Here is a 16,482-nt window from a genome sequence, read left to right on the forward strand (position 1 = left end):
AAGGCATATTCTGACACAATTGAAGTGGCTTAGTGAAAGAACCAGGTAAGTGACATTTTTAGGAGAATTTATGAATCAGTAAAAATAACAAAGTGGTGTATCAATAAGGGCATGCTTAATGTAACAGAAGTGCTTTCCCTTTAATCTTAACATAACTTTTCCACATTAGTTTTCAGTATGCTTGCATGATTTTTATTTTCAAATTAGGAAGTGGTAAATAAATTAGGGCAAAGAATTATTAGTACATCTGGGTACCGATTGAAGATTTGATATCAATGAAACAAAAATATCTAAAATCTGTTTAAAAAATCTCGTGCAACAATGAAAAATTTTTTCCCCCAGTGTTATGCTTTTTTTTCTTCTTCAAATTAGTCACGTGTTTTTTATAAATGTAAAATAACAATAAACATGAAATGTTTAAGAGTGAATTATAAATTTATTAATCAGTGAAAAGAAATATGACCTACAAAAGAGACAGACTTTTATAGATCGCTTTTTTTTCTCAGGAAAAAAATCTTTATTGAAAGATTTAGGTTAGAAAAATCTGTAGATAAAAAAAGCTTTGTAAAATTAAAAGTTATTCTCAAAAAATCAAAACTTTAATATGTTATTATGTATTTATGTTTTATATAAAGATGGACTGATAATTAATTAAATGTTAAGTTTAGTAAATAATGTAAGAAAGTGCTCCTTATAGGTTGCTTTTTTATTTTTAGAGCAAATCAAACAACTAATATACAATATCACATATGTAAGCACATCATTTGCTTAATACATAAACAGATTAAACATTGCACATAAAAAATACTTTGTGCGAATAACTTATCAAATGATAACAAAGGTGCCTCGATCACATAGAACCATATAAAGATTAGATACTAACAAGCTTGGCGCATAACATTTCAAATGAGTAAGCAATATTGAGATCATGTTGAAAAAGTGAGGTAAATATTTCACACTTTATTTGATCGTTGTATTGTGAGATGAAGTAACTACTACAAATTTATTGCTTGATATTCTTAAAAAATAGTGATATTTATAAAATATTTGCAAGAAAGTAAAACTTCAATGTACGAGTAATATGAAAGTTAAGTGCTTTTGATTTTTGACATAAAAAAATTTTCTAAAAAATCATCAAAAAATATTTTAAAAAAATTAATTAAACTAGGAAAGGAAATAGTAAACATGGGAAATTTTCTCGAAAAATCCATTTTTTAGGGAAAGAAATTATCCCCTATGATTAATACAGATTACTGATTATGCAACAGATTACTTTGATAAATCTCTTTGATTCTTGTCTATCAATACCACCTTTTTCCAAAGACTCTGCAGTCGTATGGGAGAATTCTCACTGTTTCTAGGTTTTTTTCTCACTGTTCTCTTGCTAAACAATGGACTTGTCTTAAGAAAAATTTTCCCTTAACACTGAAGTGTGTTCCTTTGTGAGTGTTGTGGATTTTAAGAAAAGGGATAAATGGAATATTTAAAAAGGAACGAAAAATGTCAATTTAATGCAATGTCTGAAAAAATAACCCTTAATTTTACACTAAAGTTTTGTATTTTAAGTTAAAAGGTTTGTTTTAAAATTTTGTCAGAAACAACGTTAGTTAAATTGTAAACTAATTAAATAACAAAGATAAAAACTTTAATTTAGTAAGAAGGTTAATGAGAAATTAAAAACATAAAATTGCATTTAAATTTAGTGTCAGAAAAAATAAGCCTTAATTTTCATATGAAAACTAAATATGAATTTTAATACCAAAAAATTATTTTAAACTTCAAAAAGAAATTTAATCATAAGAAATTATTATTTAAATTAGATTAATTTAACAACAAAACTACAAACTTTAGCTTATTAGAAAATTTAGTCTTATAGATTTTAGGAGAAATAAGATACTTAAAATTGTATTTAAATTTAATGTCTGAAATAATAAACCTTAATTTTACATGAAAACTGAGAATGCATTCTAATATGAGATATTTATTTTAAGATTTTAAAATAAATTTTGTTTCAAGATTTTATAAAAGAAGTAATTACTTAAAAATTCAGAATAATTTTAAAACAAAATAAAAACTATAGTTTATTAGAAAGCTGAGTGTTATAGATTTTAAGCTAAATTTAATTGAAAATCCAGAGGAAAAAAAAAATAGAATACTGAACATTAAGGCTGTGTGTCATATCTCAATATAACATAAAGAAATAGAATGATCTGACAGTTTTCCCACATTAATTTTCATATATTATTGGTTGTAAACAGGATGAAATATATAAAAGTCATTAAGGTATCGTTTTCCTAAAAATATTTTTGTACTCCTAATTCAAAGGTTACATGTATTTTTTTTTTCTTATTCTACTCTGTTATTATTACATTTTTGATTTTAATTGTTTTCTAAATTAAGAGTTTAAGACTAAAAGAGTTGTTTCTTTATTATAATATAATTCTTAATATTACCTTAATATGCTGCATTTTAAGAAAAACTTACTTAAATCAGTGCTTAAATTTATTAACCGTTTTACAACTATATTATAGTATAATAAATATTACAGTAAAAAAGATTTGTTAAATGATTTGGAACTTAACGATCAGCTTCAGTCTGTTCAGTAAACGAAAATATTAAATTATGCTTGTGCACTCAACATATTTGTAATGATACACCTTTGAATTTAACTGTTATTTTAAAAAATTATTACTAAGCAAAATTATTTATATTCACTAATAAATCTTAATAGAATCACCACCAGGGAAACTTTTGGACGTGGGTTCACAAACATAAGTAAACAGAATTATTTTTAGAACATATACTTTAAGTGAATAATTTCACCTTTTGTAGAAAATAACAATTTTATGCTAAATAACAATAATTACTGTGAAGCAATCACTGGGGTTGTTGAGCAGTAGTATTCTACAACTATACATAATTTTCTTTAAGTGTGAGCATTTGATGAAATAAAAGAATTTTAGTGAAATTAATAAAAGTGCATAAAAAGTTTAGAAAATTTAGGTGACAAAGAAAGAGGCATTGATTTGTACTTTTAAGTTTCAATAATTACTAACTATCATGATTGAGCAATAATTTTAATCTGATCAATATTAAACTTTTAATCGAGAGCTAATCTAAGTCCTACGAGAAATACATTAAAAATTTTCATAACATTTTTTTCATTGTAAAGCAGGAAAAAAATTTAAAAGCATTACATTATATTGCTTCCTAATCAAGATTGCCATACTGTGTAACTTAATTTGCAAGAATATAGTTTTTTTTAATTAATATTGTTACTTATTCTAAAGTATGACATTCTATAAGAACTAAATAAACTAAAATTATTTAAGATATTCATATTTCGTTTATGACTTCATTTATCATAGAAGAGTTGATTAATATGATTACATAATCTGTAGTATGACATTTTGCAAAAACTAAATAAACAGCAAAAAATTATTTCAAGGGCACAGCATAGTTACTACCACAAAATAGGCAATTTCTTTTTAAAATATCGAAACTAAAAAAATAAATTAATGTTTTTCAAAAATCTCAAAATTTTTTAAGATACAGGGTTTTCTCTAATCACCATCTTAATACTATATGCGTTAGAATCCTTGTCGAAAATAAAGTTAAAAAAAAGGATACACATTCGAAGTTACAAGTCAATATTTAAGTAAGAAAACAAATGATATTACAATCTTATGACAATATATTGAGGAAAGCGGGATTAAAAATATCAATGCCTGCTTTAATGCAAGTGAGGAAACAGAGGGAATATGAAAGATGTTTATCAAAAAGGCCTTCAAAAGTTTAAAACAGCAAACATTAGTTAATAAATTGATACTAAATAATTCTAAATGTACCCTGTGAAGCATTAGCTACTACCAATGTGAACACTTCTAAGACTTCATTTTTGACAAGGGTTCTAAAAATATATATTAATGGCAATTATCACAGAACACCATGCATAAATATCAACTTATTACTTTTAACTCTCTCCTCTGTCCTCAGTTTATACCAAGCATGTATCATATTACTAATATACGTATATTATATAGAAGGATACTCGTATTTCCTTAAGGTTTCCACTTAATTAAAAAATAAATATTTGACATTCTCAGGGTCTTCAAACGAATGTCAACAAAATTCTCATCCATATTGTTAAAAACAGTAATTTTATATCAAAAACATTATTTTAAACAGTAGGAAACAATTTAAAGCAATAAAATAATTTCTCTTATTTATTATTATTAAGAAATATTTTCCTTTAATTAACCTAAAATAATTTTAACAAAAGTGAAATGAAATTTTTACAAGAAATGATTGTGTCTGAGACAAGTCAGGCTTGTTAAAGAATTTTTATGGTTTGGTGCAAAAAAGAAAATGTAATATTTTCTGACGAATCTAGGTTATCCCAGTTCAATAGGAACTTTTCCTTTCTAAATACATCTGATACCAAGGCAACAAGTATACATTCAATTCAATTAAGATTGAATTACATTTAAGAATCTAACTAAAACTCTATACCATATTGTAAAACATGACAATTTTTCATCAAAAACACTGTTATTCAATTAAATCATAGAAACAATTTAAAACAAGAAAAAATTAATCTTTTTACTGTCAACAAATATTCAGATATTAATAAAAAGAAAATAATTCACCCAAAGTGGTTTGTTGAATGATTTATAATGGTTTTATGCAAAAAAGAAATAAAAGTAATATTTCTTGACAAATCTAAATAATTTTAGATTAACAGGAAAACTGTTTTCTTTTCTCGATACATTTAAAATCAATAGTTCAAAGTTTTTGTTCTTTCTCTTAATAAAAAGATGCTACTACAAAAATAGCTGCAAGTAGAACAGTTAAAAAAAACTTACAAGAAAGGCGAAAAGCACATAAACAGCGAAATCTATCTCAAAATTCAACAGTTATAAACATTGAGCAGTCGTACAACAGGAATAATTCGAAGCACACTTATTTAAGTTACTACAGTATATCTATTTAAATATACAATATATCTATCCTATAGGAATTACTTTGCATCAGGCACAGAGGTGGAGGAAAGGGATAAAAAGGGAAATCACAGAAAGATTTTTGGGAGATTGTCAAAGAAGATAGCATTAATTCCTAATATTAAGTTCTCATTGTACTTTTAGTTTTAAAAGTCTATATCAAATGTAATAAGAGAAATAGAATTGTTTATTGGTTCCTTCATTTAGAATTGGGAGGAAACTTTCTAAATTCTATATCTAGAATAGAAAAATGTTAAATTTTATTAAAACTTTAATGTTTGTGTCTGTGTTTGAATTTTATAGAAAAAAGAAATACTCTACCACTCATTAATTTCCATAAATCCTGCTTTCTTTTTTTAATTTTTTATTTGCAGCATAGCAATATTCAATCCATGTTCAGTCCAATACTCACTTATACACAGTTCACCAAAAAGTGATATTATAACCGTTGATGAACAGCCAACTCAATATTTTGGGTTTACGACTACTAATGTTCAACTTCGTAGCCTTATAATTTTGAACCAAATCCAAAAGAAAAGGGAGCTCATGGATCAAGTATTAGGAGAAATTTTGCCTTCATGAAGGACTTTTTGATGGAACTAACCCGCATTTGCATTACATGGAACGGAAAACCATGAAAACGTCCCACAGTTAGCCTGCCATCAAGCAGAATCTAACCCATGATCCATCTACCACTGCGGATATTTTACGTCAGCACTGAAGTTAGTGCAGGCTGGAAGCGGAATTTATGTCGACCAGCCATCGCTGAGGATCGAACCCGGTTCACCTCACTGAAATCGAACGCTCTATCCCCTGAGCTATCACAGCAAACCAAGAAGTGACAGTGAAAGTAAACAAAGCAACAAATACTTGGGAATAAATTTGGCTCACTGGCGCCAAGAGTATGAAAACTAGCACTTGTTTGGTTAGCAATCACTAGAAAAAGTATTGTCGATTCAGTGAGTGGTAGAAGTTGGCAATGTCAACGAGAAACAGCAAACCTTTATGCTCACTTTTTGCTGAACAGAGTGCAGTTGCTACTTCAATGAAGCTTGTAAAACTGCATTGATTTATTTTTAAAATAAATATCGGTCCTGAAAAGCGAGAATAATATATTTTTAGCATGTTGTTAAGAAACCAAAATTTTCAATAAGTTTGATGACTAAATTATATTTGATAAATCATTTGAACAAGTGCATCATAGACATGTATATAACAAGTATAAATCATCTCTGGGGTGATTCCAGCAATTGATATAACATTAAACACAAAATTTTAGATAAACTAACCAATCAAATGCCTCAAGTAGTTAGAACGGTGATCTCTTCTAAAGAGGGTTAGTTTGATTAACATTTAATGCATAAATCAGTCTATTCAATAAAGAAATATGTTTGCTCTCTTAAAAAAATTATATTGTTATGGAAGTAATTGCTATGTGCAATTTTTAGAAAATTTGAACAACACATGATTTACTGAAATTAATGAGTGGTAGACTAAGTTCAAAGATACAAATAATGAGTACAATCAAGGAGTGCAAATGAGTTCAATGAGTACAAATAATTAGTACATTATACTCCAAACAAATTACCTGCAACTACATTTTAAAATAAAAGGTGCTTGATAATTATCTTTACAGTTTTAACTTTCATATTTTTAGTGAATGTACATATTCCTAGTTTTTTTTCTGTGAATAGGGTGTTAGAGAAAAGGATGTTTATTGCTATATATATATAGAACCCTCAGAAGGTAATGCAAAAAAAAATGTAATCTCTTTATGTGTAATAGAAACACATGAAATAATTTAAAATTGACCTTACCTTAATCTAAAATTGTTTATTTTTTATGAACTTTTCGGTAGACAAAATAACAATACTCAAACTTTGTGAAATTTAAAAGGAATTATTGTTTGCTCAGGCAGAAAAAAAACTGTAGGTTGATTTCCAATGCTTAAGTTACATACCTAAGGTATTTCATTTCTTTTATGTTTCAATTAATATCTAAGCTGTAAAGAGATACTAATAAGTGTTATATTTTTTAACTGCTTAAAACCTTTGTGGTCAAAAATACAAGACTTAAAAGTTGACACTGGTAACTGACATTAATATTCTTCAAGATTAAAAAGTCAGTTTTTTTTGTTTGTCTCATTTTTCATCAGTGAAGAGGAAATTCTTCACATACGTAATCTTTTCTCCACTGTTTAAAATCTGAGGAAAATATAATTTGTATGAATGACATTAACTGCTAAAATACTTTAAATATCAAAGGCAATGTATAAAGTTTTATAGTTGGTAGCTAAGGTTTTGGTATTTTGCCTACAATTATGATGTTGGCGCCTAAAAAACATTTTTTGGGTCTAAAAAAATTTTGTTTTAATTCCATTAAAAAGAAATTTAAAATTATCCTATAAAAACTACAAGTAAGATAAATTATCAAAATATAAATAATAGAGAGATTGCACACTTTCTCATAGCCTGCTCAGATACATAAGTTCTGCACAGTGCAATTGCAACAAAACAAACTCAGTTTTCTACAGAGCTTCAGTTTTGTGCAGAACTTCAGTGTATAAAAGTGAAAAATCTCTCTAATGTTGTATCAATTATAATGTTTCATTAACTTATTATAATCTTTACAGTGTATGTATGTTTCAAAATGCATTGTAAGGTTAACTTTCCTCTATTTTTAAATATGCATATAATTTCCAAGAGGAACACATTATCAGAAACAAAACTTAAAAAAGAACCTATAAATTAAAACAAGTTTTTAAGAGAAATACAAAGCTAAAAAATTAGCATAATTTACAGTAATGTGTAACTAACTTTAATAAGCACAAAAAGAATTTTTTCCATTATATGAAATGTATTGCACATTTCAACAAATGCAAAACAGTATAAAATAATAATAAATTTAAAATAGATATATTAATTTGTTTTGATAATATTAAAGTCTTACTGATTGTTTCAAAACCATGCAATTAATCAAGTACAAGTTATGAAAAAAATTGTTTAAAAAAAGGCTTATCTGTTTTGGTAGATGTTAAATAGTGTCATACTTAGGAGATGCTTAATGAATTGTGATAATAGGTACTACTGATATTGCGGTTACAGGTACCTAATATACTATAACAGGTAACAAGTATAGGTACCTAAAACAAGTTCTGAAGTTATAGATTTTTCACAGCCTCTCAAACAGGATTAGTACCCAAAAAAATAATTAATTTTGCAATGTTTGAAACCAATAAAACTTAGTTATAATCAAAACTATAATAGCAGTCCTTTTGTAAGGTTTAAATTCATTATAAATGATTAAGTACCATTAAGAATAAATAAAATTTATAAATTTTGCTTCAATCAAAGTATTCAATGCTAATAATATTGAACTGTCACTCTACATAATTTATTTACTAAATTTGTTTTTTTTATAAAAACATATTAACTTCAAAAACAACTTATAAAATAAATACAGTTAAATGAAAGATATATTTCTAGTTAATTGCACAAAATTCTTAATATGATTAACAAAAATAAGATTATAAGTACAGCGAAGGAATAAATGAGGAATTGATAATAAATAAACTCTTTCTTCTCTAAAATAAGGGGGGGGGATCATTAATAAAAAAATTATTAATTTATAGTTTTAAACACTATTTCTATTATTAAAACAACATTTCAAAATGCAGTCAAGCTAAAATGCTATGCTGTTAAAAAAGATAAATAAAAATTAGGTTAGAATTGTACTTACAAATAGTACATTAAGCTATTATAGGCATGTGATCCAATTAGAGCAACAAAAAAATAATAATAATAATAAAATAGCATAATTACGTAAATTTGTCAGTAAGTATACAATAAGATGTAGATCAATTTTTATTAAAGTTATAAGACTTATTTTTTTTTATTCATTTATTCTAATCAATGTTAAAGCCTTACTTTTTCCTACTAATAAGACGCAGTGCCTTACGATGTGATGTGTTAAAGATCATTAAGACCTACGAAAAATTTACAATTAAGTAAATAAATAAAATATTTTGTTTAATAATCATATTATTTAAATAATTATTTCTTAAATATCACAATTACTTCATATTAAAAGTAAATTCAAAATAAATAAATAGAATTTTATAACACATAACAGATTAAACAGAATAATATTAATATATAGTTAATAAGATAAATATAGTTGATCAGAAACAAAAATAAGCAGCGATAAAACAAAATTATGTAGAATATTTCATTTTAATTTAGAAAATAAATGCACTAGTACTAATTTTACGTAAATTTTGTAAATATCACAGCTAATATGCTAAAAACAAGAACAAATTTTCAAATATACATATATAAAGTACAATTTAATAAAATAGCAACTTAAAAATAAAATGCAATAATATGTATATGTTGAAAACAATATTTTATAATCAAATGACTTGACATAGTTAAAATGAAATTGTAGAACTCATATAAAATCAATGTAAATATTTCAAACTAAAAATACCCTATTTGAAACAAAATTTAAATATAGAGAAACATGTTTCGTTTCACTATATCATTAATATAACTTAGATACAATTTCATTGTAATATTAAAATGACTAAAAATTTACTCATAATTGTAAAGAACAAACTACATTTTATTTACATTACTTTAATAAGCAATTAGAGTAAAATATTAAAATAAAAACAAGCAAATTTAGAAAAGTTTTCTTAAGGAAAAATAAATTCCCCAAAAGAGATTCATATTCTTTTAACTTAAAACCTAAAGCACAAATGAAAATATAAACATATTTTTTTCTCTTTATTTTTAATTTTAACTGCAATATAGAATTTATAAACTAAGCTAAATGCTTAGCAAAAATGAAATATGTAAAATTTCAGTGACTGTTTCTAAAACAAAAGTGAAATCAATTAAATTAAAGCGTCGTTAAAGTTAATTTTGTTAAGCGCAAAACATTTCATATCAAAATTCTTCTCAAAATTCGAAATGTTTCGAAACAAATTTTTTTTAAAAATTTCAGCTGCAATATAAAATTTATAAATTAATGTTTCATCCTATTAATGCACAAAACATTTTTGATGTTAACTCAATAATTCAATTATGAAATAAAAAAAGGTTTTGTAAATGAACCTCATTTAAAAATACCTATAAACGATTGGCGTACGTGTTTCGTATAAGCTCTTCAAAACAGTATTTAATAAATATTTATTTGTCAACGAAATTAGTGAATTAAAAGTTTTTTGAGCGTTTAACATGCATTTAAACCTTACAATGTCATTGCTTAATTATCAATAAAAGCTTGAAAAAAAGAATATGATATAAACTATACTTTGACAAAATCATTTTTAAAAAAAATCTAAAGTACAGAACTCAAAATAATAAGAAATATTAAAATGTATTTAATTATTTCCCAATGAGGGAAGAATGATGTAGCTGCACAGGATGGTTTGAGCATGAAGTCATCTGGGATGCTTTTCCAAATAACAAAAATGCAGGAGAAGGGATGTTAAGAACATGTGCGTATCTTGCTATTACCTTCTGCGGAACATTTTATTTTTGTTCTTTCTGTGGATATATTCATTATACTGTTGAGCATAGATTCTTGATTGGGCAGCACCATTATAAAGTAACTCGTTGTTAATAAAACTTCCAGGGCTGAAAATATAATAAGTAACAATTAACAAATAAAACAATAAACAAGCGTAGAAAATGACTAAAGTACGATAATTTATCAGTTTTAAAAATTTATAACCTATTTGTTATAAGATAAAATTGTTTTAAGTTATTTAATTTTTAGGTAATTTGAGTCAACTAAAGACTCTTTCATTAATATGACTGTTCCATATAATGCAAAACACAACATCATTGCTATTGAAAGATTTTAAAGAAGCAAAATCTAGTTCCTAACAAGTAAATAGAAAATATTTGGGCAATAAAACTTTCAAAGTTGGAACAATGAGTAGCTACATTGGTTTACCTCGTTTTCCACCCCATCCCCCACCCCGCATTGTTATTATAGTGCTATATTTATACACACTCTTTTCTATGTCATTCTGCCCGCTCTTAAAATATACAAGAAAAAAAATCAAATAAACGTGAACAAAATCAGAAAACTGACGTATAACCTATTCTGAGAGTCCTATAAGCGATATATTTAAACGAATAAGAATGAATCGGGACCACACTAAAACATTGTATAAATGTAAACGTCATATAAATGATGCTCCATTGCAATATGATATCATCCTTTGATATGATACAGACTTACAGAATAATCGATTTTTAATATCGGGATTTTAAAAAATCATGTGAAACTCAACCGAAATAACTGGCAAAAAAAAAACTGTTTGAAACAACGCTTGAATTTAACACAAAACAAGCTTGTCAAAAAATAATTTCAAATTTCTCATTTTTAAAAAATATTGTATGAAAATATCAGGAAATAAATTGAAGTAAAAAGAAAACAAGCAAATAAATTGAATTAGGTAACGCAAAAGAAAAAATAGAAGATCAAAACACTTATTAATGATGGTATCAAGCGTGCTGAAAAGTGATTACTGAAATGCATAATTCAAAATTACCATCGCATAATATCACATTAAAATTTAATTTGCTCTATTTAAAGCCAATTAAAAAACGGGGCAAATATACCATAATGATTAAATAATTCTTCTGTTACAAATCCTAATTTGCGACTAAGCTGTTACTCATTAAAATAAATGATTTAAAAATGAGAAAAAACATCACTTTTTTCTAATAATCGATCGTTAAAATTTTTCCCATTCCGCATTTACTTTTTAGATTATCAATTTTATGCTTTAGTATCAGCCTCAGCAGTTCATAATTCTAGCTGAGGTTATGATGGAATTTTTCATATTAGTCTCATATTCTCAAAGTTCATCCAAAGTTGAATATCTCTCTAACAAATCTGCATTAAAAAAAGTCATGGCACATGAATGAGAACTTAGAAAGAAAAGAAAAAATGATAAAGCAGGTAAGAGCGGAAATGTCTTGCTAGCAAGATTTTTCGTAACTAATAATATTTAAATTTCAGATTAGTGGAACCCCAAGAAAAATTTGTAAGAATACAAATCATTGATTCGCAGAAGTAGAATTTGCATTCGTACAAATTTTAAATAAATTTGAAAGACAGAAATCTATAGGATATATGAAATCTGTAGGATATTCCTACAAATTTTATATAAAATTGCTGACAAATTTAATTTTTAGATTAGCGGAACTCAAAGAAAAATTTGTAGGAAAATACAAATTACTGATTCGCGAAAGTCTGTTAATCAACGGTCTTGAGATTCACGGAATTCTGCAAATTAGTGGAAGAATCACATGCATTTTGAATGTTCCCTAAATATTTATATATAAATACAAAGAAATGAATTGTAGTATAGTTATCAAAGAATGCCACATTTATAAAAGGTACCAGTAGAAATTTAAGAAAAAAGTGAATGAAATTGCTTTAAATTTTATAAGGTTTGATAACTATCCTCAAATAATACGCTTATAATTTATATTTTGAGAAATTAAAAAGAATAATTTAATAAAATTCAGGAATATATGTTTAATTATAGTAATGTTAATTATATTCAATTATAATAATGTTAATTATGTTTAATTATAGTACAACTGTAGCAAAAAAATATCTATAAGAAAAAAATTTTATAATAAAATTAAAACATTTTATAACGAACTGACCTACATCGCACTGGAGCTGAACATATTTACTTTTAATTAATAAACATTTATCTTTTTGCACAGAATTATTTTTAAATAAAAGAATCTTGTAATTATGCGCAAAAATTCTTCAATTTGAGGAAAAGCTCTGGAGATATGGCGAGATATAAAAAGAAGTATATTTAACCTTAAAAGATCCAAACTTTGAAATACTCTACAGGCCAAACTATTAAAACCTTATTTCACCGATTGCAGCTACCCCCATTAATTTCAGGGTCAAAAATCTGAATCTATTGAAATAAGATATGTTTGTTCAGAGAAAATACATTTTTGCGTCTGATTTTATAACTCAAAATGTGGTCTGCACTAATTACTCTACATATCTGAAATAACCCTTTTGAACCATTAAGATTGAGTACTAGAACCTAAAGATCCGATCATTATATCAAAAATTATTCAGAGTGGTCGGCTACAATATAAGTAGAAACTTTAGATTAAATATTCAGTAATTGCTAATAACTTTTTCCCCTATCTTTGAAATTTCTGTAATAAGTTTTGAATAATGTAAGATTTGTAAATAAAATTAACATAATGTTACAATAATGCTAAAATAATATTTAAAAAAAAATGTAACTATACTATAACAGATTGATCAATTAAGCTGAGAAGATTACTTTGTCAAGAGCTGAGGCTAAATGAATGATCCTGAGTGCAATTAAAATTGACATTATCAAATATGTTTGTGTTTTTAGTTTAATATCAAAAAAAATTTCAGTAGAGACCTTCAACATTTTCATTTTCATTTACAAAAAAAAGTAAATAAAATATTGATAAAACTCTGAATAATTTTAGCTAAATTCTAAATTAATTTTAGTTATGACAGGTCATTGCCACTCCACCAAATTAAAAAGATAAGAAAAGTAAAACACATATGAGTAAAGAAAGAAGCACACATAAAAATTTAAAAATGGATAGCATACTAAAACTACATGTTAATCAAGCTGTAAAATATAAATATTTAAAGTTTAATAGCAAATAATTAATATTTTATTTTTCTAAAAATGTCTTACTATTTCCAATTATCAAGTTAAATTAATTTCACTTACTAAGAAGACATGCTGTATACGACATAATAGCACAAAGTAAAGCCACCAATTAAGACAGATAACACAATTACAATAATAAGCGCAGGAACAGGTTTAACCTAAAAATTAGGAATAAGACAGAACTAGAATTAGCTTAAAACATATAAAGCATTAAAAAATAAATAAAAATATTATATTTGTAACCTCTTAGAAAGAAATGAAAGAGTCAAGTTTTTTATTAAAAGTAGATCATCTATAAATACTTAATGAAATTTTATACAGAAATTTTTAAATATTCTCAGCAGGGATTTTAAACACTACATTATTATGTTTAAATACAGTAATTTTATATCATGTAATTAAATATTAAAACTTATCTAAAGTATATTGTTAGAGTCGCGCCTTGTAATGAGTTGAGCCAGGTTTGAATCCCAGCAGCGGCTGGTTGATACAAATTCTGTTTGCGGCTCGCACTGCCCACAGTGCCGACCTAAAATATCCTCAGAGGTAGATGTATGGTTAGAATTATTTTGCTGTTAGACTAACCATGTAAGATTTGTGCGGTTTACCTCTCCATGTAAAGACAATGCGTGTTAGTTCAAGAAAGCTAGTTTGTTCCAATGCTTGATCTATGAGCTTCCTTGTCTTTGGGGTTGGGTTCAAAATTACAAGGCTAAGAGTTCAACATTGATAGTCACAAACTCAGAATTGGGTCAGTTGTTTAACACTGATTATAAAATAAAATAATGTATACTAACAATGTTTGAATTAAAGAAACAATAAATTAAACAATTAAAAATTTTATTTTCAGAGTTTTATTTCCTTCATTATTTAAAATGCTTCAAAATTTTACATATTATGAATTACATTTTATTGAGAAAAAAGTTTATTACAGCATATATATGACTACCGTACATTTTATAATTAAAATTATGTTTTTTAGGTATAGTTTAAAATAGCTGCAAGCGTATCTACTCTGAAAGAATCATTGCTGACAAACATGCTTTATACTTAGACCATCCTTAAGGGATGGTCTAAGTGTTTAAATCAAAATGTTTTCTAAATTTTCTTTTGGATAGAAAAAAAGTAGGAATAATAGCCAAAGTTTATTCAAAATTTTAATTATAAATGATAAAAGTAAGCTAACAAACATTAAAAAAAGTAATTTTTTTTCAGAAGTATTTGCGCTAAATAGTGAGCTTGGTAATTATCTTTAGGCAAATATTTGGTTAGACTTTCAGAAAAAAGCAAAACATTCGGCTTTGTTTAAGTATTCAAGCCTCTCTAAATACAAATAGTAACAGTGTTTTCACTACAGCGCGAGAATCTAACATATTTTTTTCTTTTCTTGGAATAAAAAATGATTAACGCGAGAAGTTCGCGCACTCTACTAATCAATTTCAAAATGCACGAATTTTGGAGAAAATTTAGTCTTTTGTCATTTTGAATAAAATCCGTTTCACTTTTCTTCCTTGATCTTTCATTATTTTGAACATCGGTCCTTGTTATCCAGCTTCCCTATTTACCTGTATTGTTCAGAACCGGTGCGAACAGCAGAACACCCCCCCCTCCCCGAACCACGGAACCCCTTTCAGAACACATTTCTCTGCAACGACGTGTTCACCATAGGTAAGGTTTCTTCATGTAAAACTTTTAAATTTTTTGTGCATGAATGTAAGATGGACAAATACCTTGTTAAGGCGACATCTTCTACCCCATAACAGACAAATGAAAATGAAACAAATGTCGGTAGAAACGGTCAAAAAGAAACAAATACGTATATTTTTCAGCCAAATAAATATAATAGCTGATGAAAAAGTAGATATAGAACATTTTCCATATGATGATGCAGCAAAAATATTCAATTAGAAGATGTTAAAATGTATTATAATTAAAGAAATAGTCTATTCAAATCATGTTTTTTTAACTTTTTGAAATCTCACCCTGCTTTTGAGAAAGGGTGAGAAATTCTCTCCCATTTTTTTTCTTTAATGAAAACACTGTAGTAAGGTTTCAAACTTTCGGCAAACTTAAAAAAATCTTAACTTAATAAAATTTTTAAAAAAAACTATAATTTAAATTACTATTAGGAAGGATATCCCTGTAAAAGGAATTTATAACCATGATTACAGGTTCAGAGTGAACTTTATTTTACACCATATGGTTAATGTAAAACAAATGTTGCTTTAATCGTTAAAATTTTTGCAAATATTAGTAAATAAAATAGCAAATTTGATCTTAAATATACTTTAGTTTTGAAATTAAAATAACAAAATTAAAATGCAAATTAAGAAACATATTGAATAAGTTGTAATATTTTTATAAAATACTTTTATTTTCTTTAAAAAATTTTTGCTAAAATTTAATTTTTTTAGGTAATTTTTCAACTTTTTTTGTAAAAACAGGGAGATTTGTACCTTTTATAAGAGTTTAGAAACTCGTATTAAAATTAAGGAGTCTCCCTTGGAAAATCGAGAGAATCGGTATCTGAGACATACCATCACAAATCACATCAAATTGTTAAATAATGGCACTAGGCATTCATGAAGTACTAAATGAGTTTGAAAAATTAAATTAAAGTGTCAAACTCAATTATACAAGGAGTTATAAAGGAGTAAAGACATGTTGGTCATACAAAAATAAATAAAAATCAACCCTTTAGATAAAAACAATAATTTGGGACAATTAAACTATCTTGAATTAAATATGAGTAGTAGACAT

The 16,482-nt window shown here is 26.0% G+C and overlaps 1 long non-coding RNA gene across 1 annotated transcript; it reads right to left on the bottom strand.

Annotated features, from left to right (window-relative positions):
• Positions 1–9,651: 9,651 nt before the first annotated feature.
• Positions 9,652–13,892, bottom strand: LOC139426937 (uncharacterized). The gene is made up of 2 exons (XR_011638061.1): positions 13,783–13,892; positions 9,652–10,642 (listed from the first exon to the last, which is right to left on the bottom strand). It is a non-coding gene; the product is annotated as an uncharacterized lncRNA (long non-coding RNA).
• Positions 13,893–16,482: the final 2,590 nt, after the last annotated feature.

Source organism: Parasteatoda tepidariorum, chromosome 10 (genome assembly GCF_043381705.1).
Source record: "Parasteatoda tepidariorum isolate YZ-2023 chromosome 10, CAS_Ptep_4.0, whole genome shotgun sequence".
In the NCBI taxonomy this organism is placed as follows: Eukaryota; Metazoa; Arthropoda; class Arachnida; order Araneae; family Theridiidae; genus Parasteatoda; species Parasteatoda tepidariorum.